Raw genomic sequence first — 15,399 nt, forward strand, 5'->3', positions numbered from 1 at the left:
GGAAGTGAAATAGTCATTAAAAAACAAGAAATTAAAAATAATAATAATCACAACAATAAAAACAAAGTGATTTAAAAATTGATTTAAAAAGAATTTAAAACATTTAAGAATAGAAAATGATTATACATAGTGCAATCAGTTTGGACGTAGCGCAGTGCTCATTCAACAAATGCACAGCTAAACAGATGAGTTTTGAGTCTGGATTTAAATATGGCTGATGTTTTGGCACATCTGATCTCTTCTGGAAGCTGGTTCCAACTGTGAGCGGCATAATAGCTAAAAGCGGACTCCCCTTGTTTTGTGTGAACCCTTGGTATTTCTAACTGACTCGATCCTAATGATCTGAGTGGTCTGTTAGGTTTATATTCAGTGAGCATATCTGCAATGTATTTAGGTCCTATGCCATTGAGTGATTTATAAACGAGTAAAAGTACTTTAAAATCAATCCTAAATGTAACTGGAAGCCAGTGTAAGGACCTGAGGACTGGTGTGATATGCTCAGATTTTCTGGTTCTAGTCAGAATCCTGGCAGCAGCATTCTGGATGAGCTGCAGCTGTCTAATGGTCTTCTTTGGAAGGCCGGTGAGGAGACCATTACAATAATCCACCCTGCTGGTGATAAAGGCATGAACAAGTTTCAACAAGTCTTGACTGGAAACAAAACATCTAATTCTTGCAATGTTTTTGAGATGATAGTATGCTGATTTAGTTACTGCTTTGACATGACTACTAAAACTAAGGTCTGTCTCCAGAAACACCCCAAGATTTTTGACTTGGTTTTTAGTTGATTGACCCCTAGAGTCAAGGTATGCATTCACCTTGAGAACTTCATCTGTGTTTCCAAATGCAATGACTTCAGTTTTCTCCTTTGTTTAACTGAAGAAAGTTCTGGCACATCCAACAGTTTATTTCATCGATGCATTGGCAGAGGGAGTCAATGGGGTTGTAGTCATTTGGAGATAAGGCTAGGTAAATCTGGGTATCATCAGCATAGCTGTGATAGGCAATTTGGTTCTTTCTCATTATTTGACTTAGTGGGAGCATATACAGGCTAAACAAGAGTGGTGCAAGAATTTAGCCTTGTGGGACTCCGCATGTCATGGACGTCCACTTAGACTTATGCTCTCCTATACTCACATAATGACCTCTCCCTTCTAAGTATGACCTGAACCATTTGAGTACCATCCCAGAAAGCCTGACCCAGTTTTCCAGTCTCTCTAGAAGTATGTTATGATCAACAGTGTCAAACGCAGCACTACGATCTAGTAGTACCAGCACTGATATTTTGCCTGAATCAGAATTGAAGCGAATATCATTTATTATCTTAATAAGCGCGGTCTCTGTGCTATGATGTGCTCGGAAACCAGATTGAAAATTGTCCAGGTATCCATTTGAGTTTAAGTAGTTGTTCAGCTGATTAAAAACCACCTTTTCAATAATCTTACCTATGAAAGGAAGATTTGATATTGGTCTATAGTTGTTCAACATTGTGTTATCAAGATTGCGCTTTTTCAGAAGGGGCTTAACAACTGCAGTTTTCAGGGAGTTTGGAAAAGTCCCAGAAAGAAGTGAAGCGTTCACCACTTCTAAGAGATCTGCTTCTAAACAGTTAAGCACACTTTTGAAAAAAGATGTGGGAAGTGTGTCAAGATAGCATGTTGACGATGTAAGGTGCTGTACTATTTCTTTCAAAATTTTGCTATCAATTGCTTCAAAAACAGACATAGTCACTTCTTTTTGAAATTGCGGTCGAATCTGTGTGACCTCTGCATAACTAGAAGATGTGCCAATCTCCTTTCTGATATTATTGATCTTCTCAGAAAAGAAGGAAGCAAACTCATTGCATTTGTTGTCGGAGAGCATTTCACTAGGAATTTGACTTGGGGGGTTTGTCAGTCTCTCCACAGTAGCAAAAAGAGTGCGAGAGTTGTTTAAGTTACTGTTTATAAGGTTTGAGAAGAAGGTCTGTCTAGCTGTGGCTAGTTCCACATTGAAAGCATGAAGGCTGTCTTTATATTTGCTATAGTGAATTTCAAGTTTTGTCTTCCGCTCACATTCGCTCAGTCTTTTCATACTCTGAACTACTGTTGATTTTCTCCATGGTGATTTTTGTCTGCCATTCTTCTTGCAGACCCTTGTCGGAGCAATATCATCAATAACATTCTTAACTTTTGAGTTAAAAGAATCCAGGAGAAGATCAACAGAGTCTGCAGAAATGCTTGGTGTTAAAGATATAGCTTCATAAATAGTGCACTAGTGTTCTCATTAATGCATCTCTTTCTGACAGAGACAGATCTAGATTCAGTGGTAACAGAGATCAATATATCAAAGAAAATACAGAAGTGATCAGATAGTGCTACATCCTTAATAACAATGGATGAAATGTTTAGACCTCTACTGATGAGTAAATCTAGAGTGTGTCCACGATTGTGTGTGGGTCCATGCACATGCTGGGTCAGATCAAAAGTGTTTAAAACAGTTATAATTTCTTTTGCAGTTTTGATTTCTGCATTATCTATGTGAATATTAAAATCCCCTGCAATAGTAAAACAGTCAAACTATGAGGAAGTTCTGTGAACTCTTCAACAAAGGCTGGAGAGTATTTTGGAGGCCTGTAAATAATGATAAACAGAATGCGTGGAGCACCTTTCAGCACAATACCTAGGTATTCAAAGGACAAATACTGACCAAATGACACTTGCTTGCATTGATAAACATCTTTAAATAGAGCAGCTACACCTCCACCTCTCCTAACAGTCCTGCAGACACTTGTAAAATTAAAGTTAGGAGGGGCTGTTTCATTGAGGACTGTTGCACTGCAGCTGTCTTCAAGCCAAGTTTCATTTAGAAACATAAAATCCAGGTTGTTTGTGGTTATTAAATCATTGATCAGAAATGATTTATTTTTTAGTGAGTGAATGTTTAAAAATGCTAACTTGATGGAATTACATTTTGTTTCTACAGCAATCTCAGATTGACACATTATAGGGTGCAGATTAGATGGAACAGCCGTACGGCCTGAGAAGGCCTTACGCCCGTTTCACACCGCAAGCGTGAGCGGCGCGTGAGCAGCGCGTATTTTTTTCGGCGCCCATGTTAACAAATGAGTGCATTCACACCGGCAGCAGCAGCAGTGCGTGAGCGTCAAGCAGGAGCGTCGCATGAGCAGCGCTGGTTTCGGCGCCGAGTCTATTTTTTTCAGAATAAGCATGTCTTTTTTCAGAATAAGCATGGCAGCGGTCGGAGAGCTCTCACCGGAGGAGATTGTGGGGCCCGGTGGCTGTGAAATGTTGTCCTGGCTTCCCTGGCTGTTTTCCAGATAGTTGTCCTTGGGTGCTGAGTCTTGGAGCTGTTGTAGTACGTCACAGTCTGTCTGTGATGAGCTCATTGGGCAGGGCTCAGCCGGGTTAGTTTCCATGAGGAAAGCTTGTTTTGGCTGCGTGGTGTTATCGGTGTCCTTGTGGGATGTGTCAACCACATGATGACTCTGAGGCTGATTTGAAGTCCTGTGGTCACTCATACTCTGTCCAGGTGTGTGTGTGCCATTGAGGCCGAGTGGATTCAGACACCACTGAAGGATGACGGAGGGAGAAATAGATATTGTCTTTTAGCACTCTCGCACCAAGTTTGTTTGGGTGGAAGCCATCCAGTTTAACCTTTTGAGCGGTACGGTCCCACATATGGGATTTTTATTTCCGTGCCCCTGGGAGTACAGTCCCACATATGGGATTTAGAACGTTCGGTGACGTCGCATAACTGCCAAATTCAAACTGTGGTTTCGCGCGTTCACTGGCGCTGAGTCAGAGAGAGATGTGCACTGCGATTGTCATATTATCACAACTATGCAGTGTTCTTAACAGCATACTGCATATTTTAGGTTTCAGACATTCAAATACACATAAGTACTAGTAAAACAATACATTTAGAGCTTGTAAAATACAATAACAATCCATTCAAATTTAATTTGCCGATTTGTTTTATTCATATCAGATACACATAGTGTAAGTAACAATAAAGTTCACTCTATTCTTCACCCAGTTCACCAGCCACTTACTTGCATGTATTTCGGGAGAAATTGATGAATTCACGTGCTGTAAATCAGACTGACAGGACTCTCTGAACTGCGGCGCGAACAAACATGGCGGCGCCCATATCACATTACAGATCGCGATCAAGATAATTTATAAAGGTGTTTAAACGACAAAACACACTCATTTGTGCATATTTGTGAATCAGAATATCAGATTGTCCATGACATGGTAAGCAAGTTTGTGAACATATTAAATAAAAAAGGAAAAACGAAATAAAAGCGATCCATCTGTCATAGTGTTATTGTGGCCGCGGTGTGTCACGTGACAATCATGACGCGTCACCATGGAAACAGTAATGGCAAACGTTCTAAAATAACGGTCGCCTTAAAAAAACTCACTCTGGGGGGACCGCTAGAATATTTTAAACTCACCACTGAAAAGGTTAAACAATTGTCTATGCCCCCAGAAAATATTGAAGTTGTCGATGAAGTTGACTCCTTTTGTACTGCAGGTTCTTTGTAGCCATGTATTCAGCCCAAGCAGCCGTGAAAACATGTTAGTTCCCCTTGCTGGGAGTGGTCCACTGATGAACGACTGAACTTCAAGTCTTTGAAGTGTTTCAAAGAGTTCACTGAAATCCTTCTTAAGCAGTTCTGACTGCTCTTTCCGAATATCGTTCTTCCCCACATGGATGATGATTCGATTTGCAGTCTTGTGCTTCATTAGAATGTTCCGAAGTTCCTTGTTCACATCAGAGACGGTTGCTTGAGGAAAGCAGCATGTAGTTGTAGTCCTGCTACTGATGTTTCTGATAATAGAGTCACCCACTATCAGAGTCCTGGGCTCGGCTGCGCTCTGAGCTGAGTGCCGCTGTCTGCTCGACCTCAAGCGTCTGTTAGTAGCGATGTTAGCTGCTGGCTGATTCGATCCATGGTTAGTCACATTTGGGGATTCCTTACCCACATTCATTAATGCTTCAAATCTGTTCTCAAGATGTATAGGGGGTTGTAGAATGGCAGTGTTTACAAGTCTTGTCATAGCCGTATCTGGGGTAGAGGATGCTACGGCAGCAATACGAGATATTCGTGACAATCTGATGTCTCGAGTGCCTTTGGGTCTCGCTCCCTGTTTGTGCCATCGATTAGTCTGTCGATCAGCTTGTTCCTCTACACTTTGTATAAACTGTTGAGATTCACTAGATTCACAGGACTCACCGTCTGTATGCTGAGGGGGTCCGTGATGACGATCTGCTGTGTGTTCCACCTGTTTTGGAGGTCCAGCAAGTAACTTTGTTTCAAGAACCGCAATCCTTTGTAGAAGTCTGTGGCAGTTCGTGCAGCAAGTAGATTCCACAAGAGGCATTTTCTTTCCCATCTGTTTGAATGTAGGCAGCTGTGTTTTCCCGTCTCTGGAATGTAAACTGGTGGCAGTGGGACGCAAAGAGTCTTCTTTTTCTAAAAACTGTGTTGTTTGAGCACTGCGCTGATATGCTGTTTCTCTTAGTTAAAATCTTAGAGAAAAGTACATAAAAGTACATAAACAGGGAGCGAAGCACAGAGCAATAAGCAGGAGCGTCCGAACAGTAGCGAAGCCGGAAGCGAAAAGGTCAATTAGGCCTGAAAATACGTCTTTTCAACTTTAACTTTACAACCACATTTAGAAGTAATTTGGACGTCTTTTTATAGACGTCTTTTCGACGACCCGAAAAAGACGTCTTTTCACCTTTCACTTTTCAACCAGATTTTAACATTGTTTCGACATCTGGCATTGTCGTCTTTTCGACGTCTTTTCAACAAGTTTTTGCTGGGTGGGAGAGTTCTGCTTCAAATGCACGCATTACGCTGCAATATGCTTGGTCGTTACTTTAAGAAAAAAATAAACTTATTTAACGAACAAAAAAATGCTCCAAACATTTTTCTAAATGAACTTAATAAAAAAACGAAATTAAATTTTGAAAATTTGCCATTACATACAAAACTGAACAATTTTAATAGCTGACCGACCGAGGGGGATTCTACCGGAACGTGATCTGTATAACAACCCTCATTTTAGAAAATAATATTAATAGCAATAACACTTAAAATGATTTCATTGTAATCAGCTTTGTGGTTTCATTGATGGTATATTATTAATTAGGTTGGCTTGAGAGAGCCAACCTACTGATCTGCTACTTAAGCTTATTATTATTATTATTAGTGGTGCTTGCCAAAGGCAAGGCATCACTATTGTTATCTTGAATACTTCTTCTTCTTCTTCTTCTTCTTCTGGACAAAACTTCGGTTCGCTACTCCTCCTGCACCGTTTGTCACAGACCCATGAATGAGGCGTCAAATCGTGCGGCTTATTGAGGAATGGTGTGCTATATCTTTTATAAGCGATCTGGCGTACGATAATCGTACAGTGGGCGAAAAATCAGCCGAAAAATCCCATAGACTTTACACTGCGGCCAACTTTGAAGAGTCGTAGCTCAGAGCGAGAATTTCGTAGAAACATATGAATCACCACATTTAGAGAGGCTATCAAGCTGTGCGAGAACATACCCCGCAATGGGGTATAAGTTGTACCCCTGGGGCACAAGAGCGCCCCAAAATTGCTCCATTAACATACTATGGTGAGGGGCAGCCCATGAAACAGCACACATTTGTCCTACTATGGTAATTTACATAGGAATTTTGCATTGAACATAACTCTGCATCACAATATCATAGAGACATGGGGGTGGGCTCATTTTACAACCAATCAGACTGTCAGGATCACTATGAAGCTATCAAGCCACGCCCTAGCAACCATTTAGAGCACCCTAGCAACTGATCCCATAGACTGCCATTATAAAAGCCCAGATGGATATCTTCAGATCACAGTGTCATAGAGACATGGGGGTGGACTCATTTGACTCGGGGCAGCAAACAGCCAATCATGAATCACCATAGACACTTCCTAGCCACTCCCTAGCAACCCAAACCCAAACAGGCATATCTTTAAATCTGAATGTCATAGAGACATAGGGGTGGGCTCGTTTGACTCGGGGCAGCAAACAGCCAATCATGAATCACCATAGACACTTCCTAGCCACTCCCTAGCAACCAATATCGAGTACCCTAGCAACCCAAACAGCCATATCTTCAAATCTGAATGTCATAGAGACATTGGGGTTGGTTTATATTATTCATACTGGCAAACAGCCTTTGGAGTATTATCAATGGCAGCTGCCAAGCCACTTCCTAACAACCAAACAGAGTACCCTAGCAACCATTTATCAAGTCCTATATCTTTGCATCAGAATGTCGTATAGACTTCGGAGTTGGTTATTTTGACTCATGCTAACAAATAGGACTTCCAAACATGGTACATATGCTAGCAGTGAATAGCTACATGCTAATAGTGATTAGCTAAGTGCTAATTCAAACTAAGAACTCTATAAAACTCCATAGTAACGATCTGTGACAACTAGTAACTGCCTAGCAACACCCTAGCAAGCACCTCAAGTACCACAGCAACTGCATAGCAACACCCTAGCAACCACCCCATTTACCTTAGCAACCATCCTGGGTACCTTAGCAACCACCCTGAGTACCCTAGCAACTGCATAGCAACACCCTAGCAACCACCCCAAGTACCCTAGCAACCACATAGTAACATCCTAGCAACCACCCTGAGTACCCTAGCAACCGCATAGCAACAACCTAGCAACCACCCTGAGTGCCCTAGCAACTGCCTAGCAGTGCCGTGGAAAACACTCAATGCCGACCTAGCAACCGAGTGCTGAGTTTTGCCACAGCAAGCACCACTCACATTTTCTTCAGGAAATGACTTCATGACTTCGGAGTTGGTTATTTTGACTCATGCTAACAAATAGGACTTCCAAACATGCTACACATCCTAGCAGTGAATAGCTACATGCTAATAGTGATTAGCTAAGTGCTAATTCAAACTAAGAACTCTATAAAACTCCATAGTAACGATCTGTGACAACTAGTAACTGCCTGGCAACACCATAGCAACCACCCCAGGTACCCTAGCAACCACCCCAAGTACCATAGCAACTGCATAGCAACACCCTAGTAACCACCCCATTTACCTTAGCAACCACCCTGGGTACCATAGAAACGGCCCTAGCAACCATCCTGGGTACCCTAGCAACCGCATAGCAACACCCTAGCAACCACCCTGAGTACCCTAGCAACCGCATAGCAACACCCTAGCAACCACCCCGGGTACCTTAGCAACCACATAGCAACCGAGTGGCGAGTTTTGCCACGGCAAGCACCACTCACATTTTCTTCAGGAAATGTACATTCTAGTTAGTTGTGCTTGCCAAAGGCAAGGCATCACTATTGTTATCTTGCATACTTATTATTCTTCTGCTTATTAGTGGTGCTTGCCAAAGGCAAGGCATCACTATTGTTATCTTGCATACTTATTATTAGTGGTGCTTGCCAAAGGCAAGGCATCACTATTGTTCTCTTGCATACTTATTATTATTATTCTGCTTCTTCTTCTTATTCTTCTTCTGGACAAAACTTCGGTTCGCTACTCCTCCTGCACCGTTTGTCACAGACCCATGAATGAGGTGTCAAATCGACCGGCTCATTGAGGAGATGTGGGCTATATCTTTTCTAAGCGATCGGACCTACGATGTTTGCACAGCGGACGAAAAAGTGGGCAAAAAAGTCCCATTGACTTACATTGGCGGAATGTTCGTGAATTTGAATCTCAACTGTCACTTTCTCACACACACACACACGCAGGCCCTTAGAGTCCCTTCTCTCTCTCTCTCTCTGTAACTCACACACACTCATTTGACTCCTCTTTTAAGTAACCAATAAGTAATGACCTATGACCTTCATAGCCACACCCTAGCAACCACTTACAGCACCCTAGCAACCACCCCATAGACCTCCATTGAAAACAGATCAAAAGGGATATCTTTGGATAAAAGTGTCATATAAACATGCAGGTTTTGCTCTTTTGACTCGTGATCGCAAACAGGACTTCCCTCATGCATGCTACACATGCTAGCAGTGAATAGCTACATGCTAATAGTGATTAGCTAAGTGTTAAATCAGACTAAGAACATACGAATAACTCTATAAATCTACATAGTAATGATGTGTGACAACTACCAACCGCTTAGCAATACGCTTAGTAACCTCCCAGTTATAGAGGTGTGCTATATCTTTTATAAGTAATTGAGTGTACGATGTTCGTCTGATGGATGAAAAAAATTGGGCAAAAAAGTCCCATAGACTTAACATTGGCACAAAATTAGTGAGATTATATCTTTGGATCAGGAGGTCACAGAGACTTTGGGGGAGGGCTCTTTTGACTCGGCCTATCAAGCAGCCAATAAGTACTGACATGACAACTTCATACCTATGCCCTAGCAACCACTTACAGCACCCTAGCAACCGTAAAAGGACATTAACAAACAATTTTCCAGCACCAAAACATTGTAGAAACATGGCGTTGGGCTCAGTGGATTCAGACTGTCAAATAGTCTTTAAATATCATGCCATAAATTGTATAGTCACACCATAGCAACCATTCAGAGTACCTTAGCAACTGAACAAACTCATGAATAAGCAATTTCTCAGCACCAGAAAGTGGTATAGATATGGGGGTGGCCTCAAACCAGTCTGTAAGTATCACCATGGCAACTGTGAAGCTACACGCTAGCAACCACATAGAGAACTCTAGCAACCGTATAGCAACGGAAAGAAGCCATATCTCAGCTCCACAACATCATACAGACATGGGAGTTGGCTCTCTACAATCACGCAGATCACTGTACTATCTGCCCAGCGCCGAGTTTTGCCACTGCAAGCACCACTCACATTTTCTTCAGGAAATGTACATTCTAGTATTGTTATTACTATTCGCCCGGACAAAATTTCGACGCTCTACTCCTCCTGCACCGTTTGTCATAGACCCATGAATGAGGTGTCAAATCGACCGGCTCATTGAAGAGAGGTGTGCTATATCTTTTCTAAGCGATCAGGCGTACGATGATCGTACACCATGCGAAAAATTGAGGGGGAATCCCATAGACTTAACATTGGCACAAAATTAGTAAGATTATATCTTTTGATCAGGAAGTCATAGATACTTGAGGGAGGGCTCTTTTGACTCAGCCTATCAAGCAGCCAATAAGTACTGACATAAGAATTTCAAAGCTATGCCCTAGCAACCACTTACAGCACCCTAGCAACCGTAAAAGGACATTAATAAACAACTTTTCAGCACCAAAACATTGTAGAAACATGGGGTAGGGCTCTGTTGATGCAGACTGTCAAATAGTCTTTAAATATCATGCCATAAACTGTATAGCCACACCATAGCAACCATATAGAGCACCCTAGCAACCATATAGCAACATAAAGAAGCCATATCTCAGCTCCACAACATCATACAGACATGGGAGTTGGCTCTCTACGATCATGCTGAAGGCTATATTGACAGCCCAGTGCCGAGTTTTGCCACTGCAAGCACCACTCACATTTTCTTCAGGAAATGTACATTCTAGTTCTGCTTCTTCTTCTTCTTATTCTTCGTCTGGACAAAAACTTTGATTTGCTACTCCTCCTGCACCGTTTGTCACAGACCCATGAATGAGGTGTCAAATCGACCAGCTCATTGAGGAGATGTGGGCTATATCTTTTCTAAGCGATCGGACCTACGATGTTTGCACAGCGGACGAAAAAGCGGGCAAAAAAGTCCCATTGACTTACATTGGCGGAATGTTCGTGAATTTGATTCTCAACTGTCACTTTCTCACACACACACACACGCAGGCCCTTAGAGCCCCTTCTCTCTCTCTCTCTGTCACTCACACACACTCAATTGACTCCTCTTTTAAGTAACCAATAAGTAATGTCCTATGACCTTCATAGCCACACCCCAGCAACCACTTACAGCACCCTAGCAACCACCCCATAGACCTCCATTGAAAACAGATCAAAAAGGATATCTTTGGATAAAAGTGTCATAGAAACATGCAGGTTTTGCTCTTTTGACTCGTGATCGCAAACAGGACTTTCCTCATGCATGCTACACATGCTAGCAGTGAATAGCTACAGGCTAATAGTGATTAGCTAAGTGTTAAATCTGGCTAAGAACTTACGAATAACTCTATAAAACTACATAGTAATGATGTGTGACATCTACCAACGGCTTAACAACACGATAGTAACTACCCAGTTATAGAGGTGTGCTATATCTTTTATAAGTAATTGAGTGTCGATGTTCGTCTGGTGGATGAAAAAATTGGACAGAAAAGTCCCATAGACTTAACATTGGCACAAAATTAGTAAGATTATATCTTTTGATCAGGAGGTCACAGAGACTTGGGGGAGGGCTCTTTTGACTCTGTCTATCAAGCAGCCAATAAGTACTGACATAAGAACTTCAAAGCTATGCCCTAGCAACCACTTACAGCACCCTAGCAACCGTAAAAGGACATTATCAAACTATTTTTCAGCACCAAAACATTGTAGAAACATTGGGTAGGGCTCTGTTGATTCAGACGGTCAAATAGTCTTTAAATATCATGCCATAAACTGTATAGCCACACCATAGCAATCATATAGCAACATAAAGAAGCCATATCTCAGCTCCGCAACATCATACAGACATGGGAGTTGGCTCTCTACGATCATGCTGAAGGCTATTTTGACAGCCCAGTGCGAGTTTGCCACTGCAAGCACCACTCACATTTTCTTCAGGAAATGTACATTCTAGTTCTGCTTCTTCTTCTTCTTATTCTTCGTCTGGACAAAAACTTTGATTTGCTACTCCTCCTGCACCGTTTGTCACAGACCCATGAATGAGGTGTCAAATCGACCAGCTCATTGAGGAGATGTGGGCTATATCTTTTCTAAGCGATCGGACCTACGATGTTTGCACAGCGGACGAAAAAGCGGGCAAAAAAGTCCCATTGACTTACATTGGCGGAATGTTCGTGAATTTGATTCTCAACTGTCACTTTCTCACACACACACACACGCAGGCCCTTAGAGCCCCTTCTCTCTCTCTCTCTGTCACTCACACACACTCAATTGACTCCTCTTTTAAGTAACCAATAAGTAATGTCCTATGACCTTCATAGCCACACCCCAGCAACCACTTACAGCACCCTAGCAACCACCCCATAGACCTCCATTGAAAACAGATCAAAAAGGATATCTTTGGATAAAAGTGTCATAGAAACATGCAGGTTTTGCTCTTTTGACTCGTGATCGCAAACAGGACTTTCCTCATGCATGCTACACATGCTAGCAGTGAATAGCTACAGGCTAATAGTGATTAGCTAAGTGTTAAATCTGGCTAAGAACTTACGAATAACTCTATAAAACTACATAGTAATGATGTGTGACATCTACCAACGGCTTAACAACACGATAGTAACTACCCAGTTATAGAGGTGTGCTATATCTTTTATAAGTAATTGAGTGTACGATGTTCGTCTGGTGGATGAAAAAAATTGGACAGAAAAGTCCCATAGACTTAACATTGGCACAAAATTAGTGAGATTATATCTTTGAATCAGGAGGTCACAGAGACTTAGGGGAGGGCTCTTTTGACTCGGCCTATCAAGCAGCCAATAAGTACTGACATAAGAACTTCAAAGCTATGCCCTAGCAACCACTTACAGCACCCTAGCAACCGTAAAAGGACATTAACAAACTATTTTTCAGCACCAAAACATTGTAGAAACATTGGGTAGGGCTCTGTTGATTCAGACTGTCAAATAGTCTTTAAATATCATGCCATAAACTGTATAGCCACACCATAGCAACCATATAGAGCACCCTAGCAACCATATAGCAACATAAAGAAGCCATATCTCAGCTCCACAACATCATACAGACATGGGAGTTGGCTCTCTACGATCATGCTGAAGGCTATATTGACAACCTAGTGCCGAGTTTTGCCACGGCAAGCACCACTCACATTTTCTTCAGGAAATGTACATTCTAGTATTGTTATTACTATTCGCCCAGACAAAACTTCGGCGCGCTACTCCTGCTGCACCGTTTGTCGTAGACCCATGAATGAGATGTGAAATCATGCGACACATTGAGGAGAGGTGTGCTAATTCTTTTATAAGTAATTGAGTGTATGATGTTTGTCTGGTGGACGAAAAAATTTGAGCGAAAAAGTCCCATAGACTTAACATTGGCATACAATTAGTGAGATTATATCTTTGGATCAGGAGGTCACAGAGACTTGGGGGAGGGCTCATTTGACTCAGCCTATCAAGCAGCCAATAAGTACTGACATGACAACTTCATAGCTATGCCCTAGCAACCACTTACAGCACCCTAGCAACCATAAAAGGATATTAACAAACAATTTTTCAGCACCAAAACATTGTAGAAACATAGGGTTGGGCTCTGTTGATTCAGACTGTCAAATTGTCTTTAAATATCATCCCATAAACTGTATAGCACACCATAGCAACCATTTAGAGTACCTTAGCAACTGAACAAACACATGAATAAGCAATTTCTCAGGACCAGAAAGTGGTGTAGATATGGGGGTGGCCTCTTTTGTTTGGGCTGAAAAACCAGTCTGTAAATATCACTATGGTGACTGTACAGCTACACCCTAGCAACCACATAGAGAACCCTAGCAACCGTATAGCAACATAAAGAAGCCATATCTCAGCTCCACAACATCATACAGACATGGGAGTTGGCTCTCTACAATCGCGCAGAACACTGTAGCATCTGCCCAGCGCCGAGTTTTGTCCCGGCAAGTACCACTCACATTTTCTTCAGAAAATGTACATTCTAGTTAGTGGTGCTTGCCAAAGGCTTGGCATCACTATTGTTATCTTGCATACTTCTTCTTCTTCTTCTTCTTATTCTTCTTCTGGACAAAACTACGGTTCGCTATTCCTCCTGCACCGTTTGTCACAGACCCATGAAAGAGGCGTCAAATCGTGCGGCTTATTGAGGAATGGTGTGCTATATCTTTTATAAGCGATCGGGCGTACGATAATCGTACAGTGCTAGTAGCATGCTAATCATGTTAGAAACATGCTAGCGACATGCTAGTCATGTTAACAAGATGCTAGTCACTTGCTAATCATGTTAGCAACATGCTAGTAACATGCTAATCATGTTAGAAACATGCTAGTCACTTGCTAGTCGTGCTAGCAACATGCTAGTAGCATGCTAATCATGTTAGAAACATGCTAGCGACATGCTAGTCACTTGGTAGTCATGCTAGTAGCATGCTAATTATTTTAAAAACATGCTAGCGACATGCGAGTCACTTGCTAGTCATGCTAGCAACATGCTAGTAACATGCTAATCATGTGAAAAATATGCTAGCGACAATGCTAGTCACTGGCTAGTCATGCTAGCAAAATGCTAGTGACATGCTAATCAAGTTAGAAACATGCTAGCGACATGCTAGTCACTTGCTAGTCATGCTAGCAACATGCTAGTAACATGCTAATCATGCTATCAACCTTTTTCTGGTTTTTACCTTTTAAACACCAGTAAATGAATACTTAACTAGCCTATTTCAAACTGAAAACCTTTAAACTTCAAGCTTTCACAACTGCTTTAAACATTCAGGCTAGGCTTTCTCAAGCCAACCTAAAGTTTGTTTCGACGAACTTTTTAATCTAGTTTGTTTTGTAATGCTTATATTAATCATTAAATACTATTAAAATATTGTCAACAAAAATAAACTCACATTAGCATATGTTAATAATTTTATGTATTTTTTGTAGTATCTTGAAACTCTCCCGAGCAGCGCACTCAAATAAGATGACAATGGCCGTAGAGCGCCCTCAGACGACCGTTAATTTGACATCAGAATGAATACACTACCAACGAACATTTTGAAAAATCCACCAAATTATCATCATTTTTGTCAATTAAACGGCGTCTCTCATTCAAACTCGCTCGCTCCCGCTCTCTCTAACAGCTCGTAGGTTCTCCGCATTGGATTGCGGGAAATAGTGCTTCAGCGAGTGTACATCGGTTGTACACTCGAAATCAGAATGCATTGTGGGTAAAAAGTAGTGAACGAATGTAGGGAATGAAGTCGTTCACTCAGAATTCGGACAGCACTACAAAATGGCTGACACCCGACATAGTGGGAGCGGTTTCGGACACAGCCATGAATTAATCAGTTTTTGAAAGAATCGAGTGAGCCAGTGATTCAACGGTCCATTCAGTGGTCTTACTTCTTTCGTTTCTATTGAATCAGCCGTTTTGAAAGAATCATTTGTTATGAATGATTTAGTAAGTCATTTATTAAAACAGGGACTTGCTGCCACCTACTGGTGGTTTTATTGTCATATTTATTAATTAATGACAGACCTAAACCAGCTAAGGTGCCAGCACAAAAA

Source organism: Onychostoma macrolepis, chromosome 21, assembly GCF_012432095.1.
Source record: "Onychostoma macrolepis isolate SWU-2019 chromosome 21, ASM1243209v1, whole genome shotgun sequence".
In the NCBI taxonomy this organism is placed as follows: domain Eukaryota; kingdom Metazoa; phylum Chordata; class Actinopteri; order Cypriniformes; family Cyprinidae; genus Onychostoma; species Onychostoma macrolepis.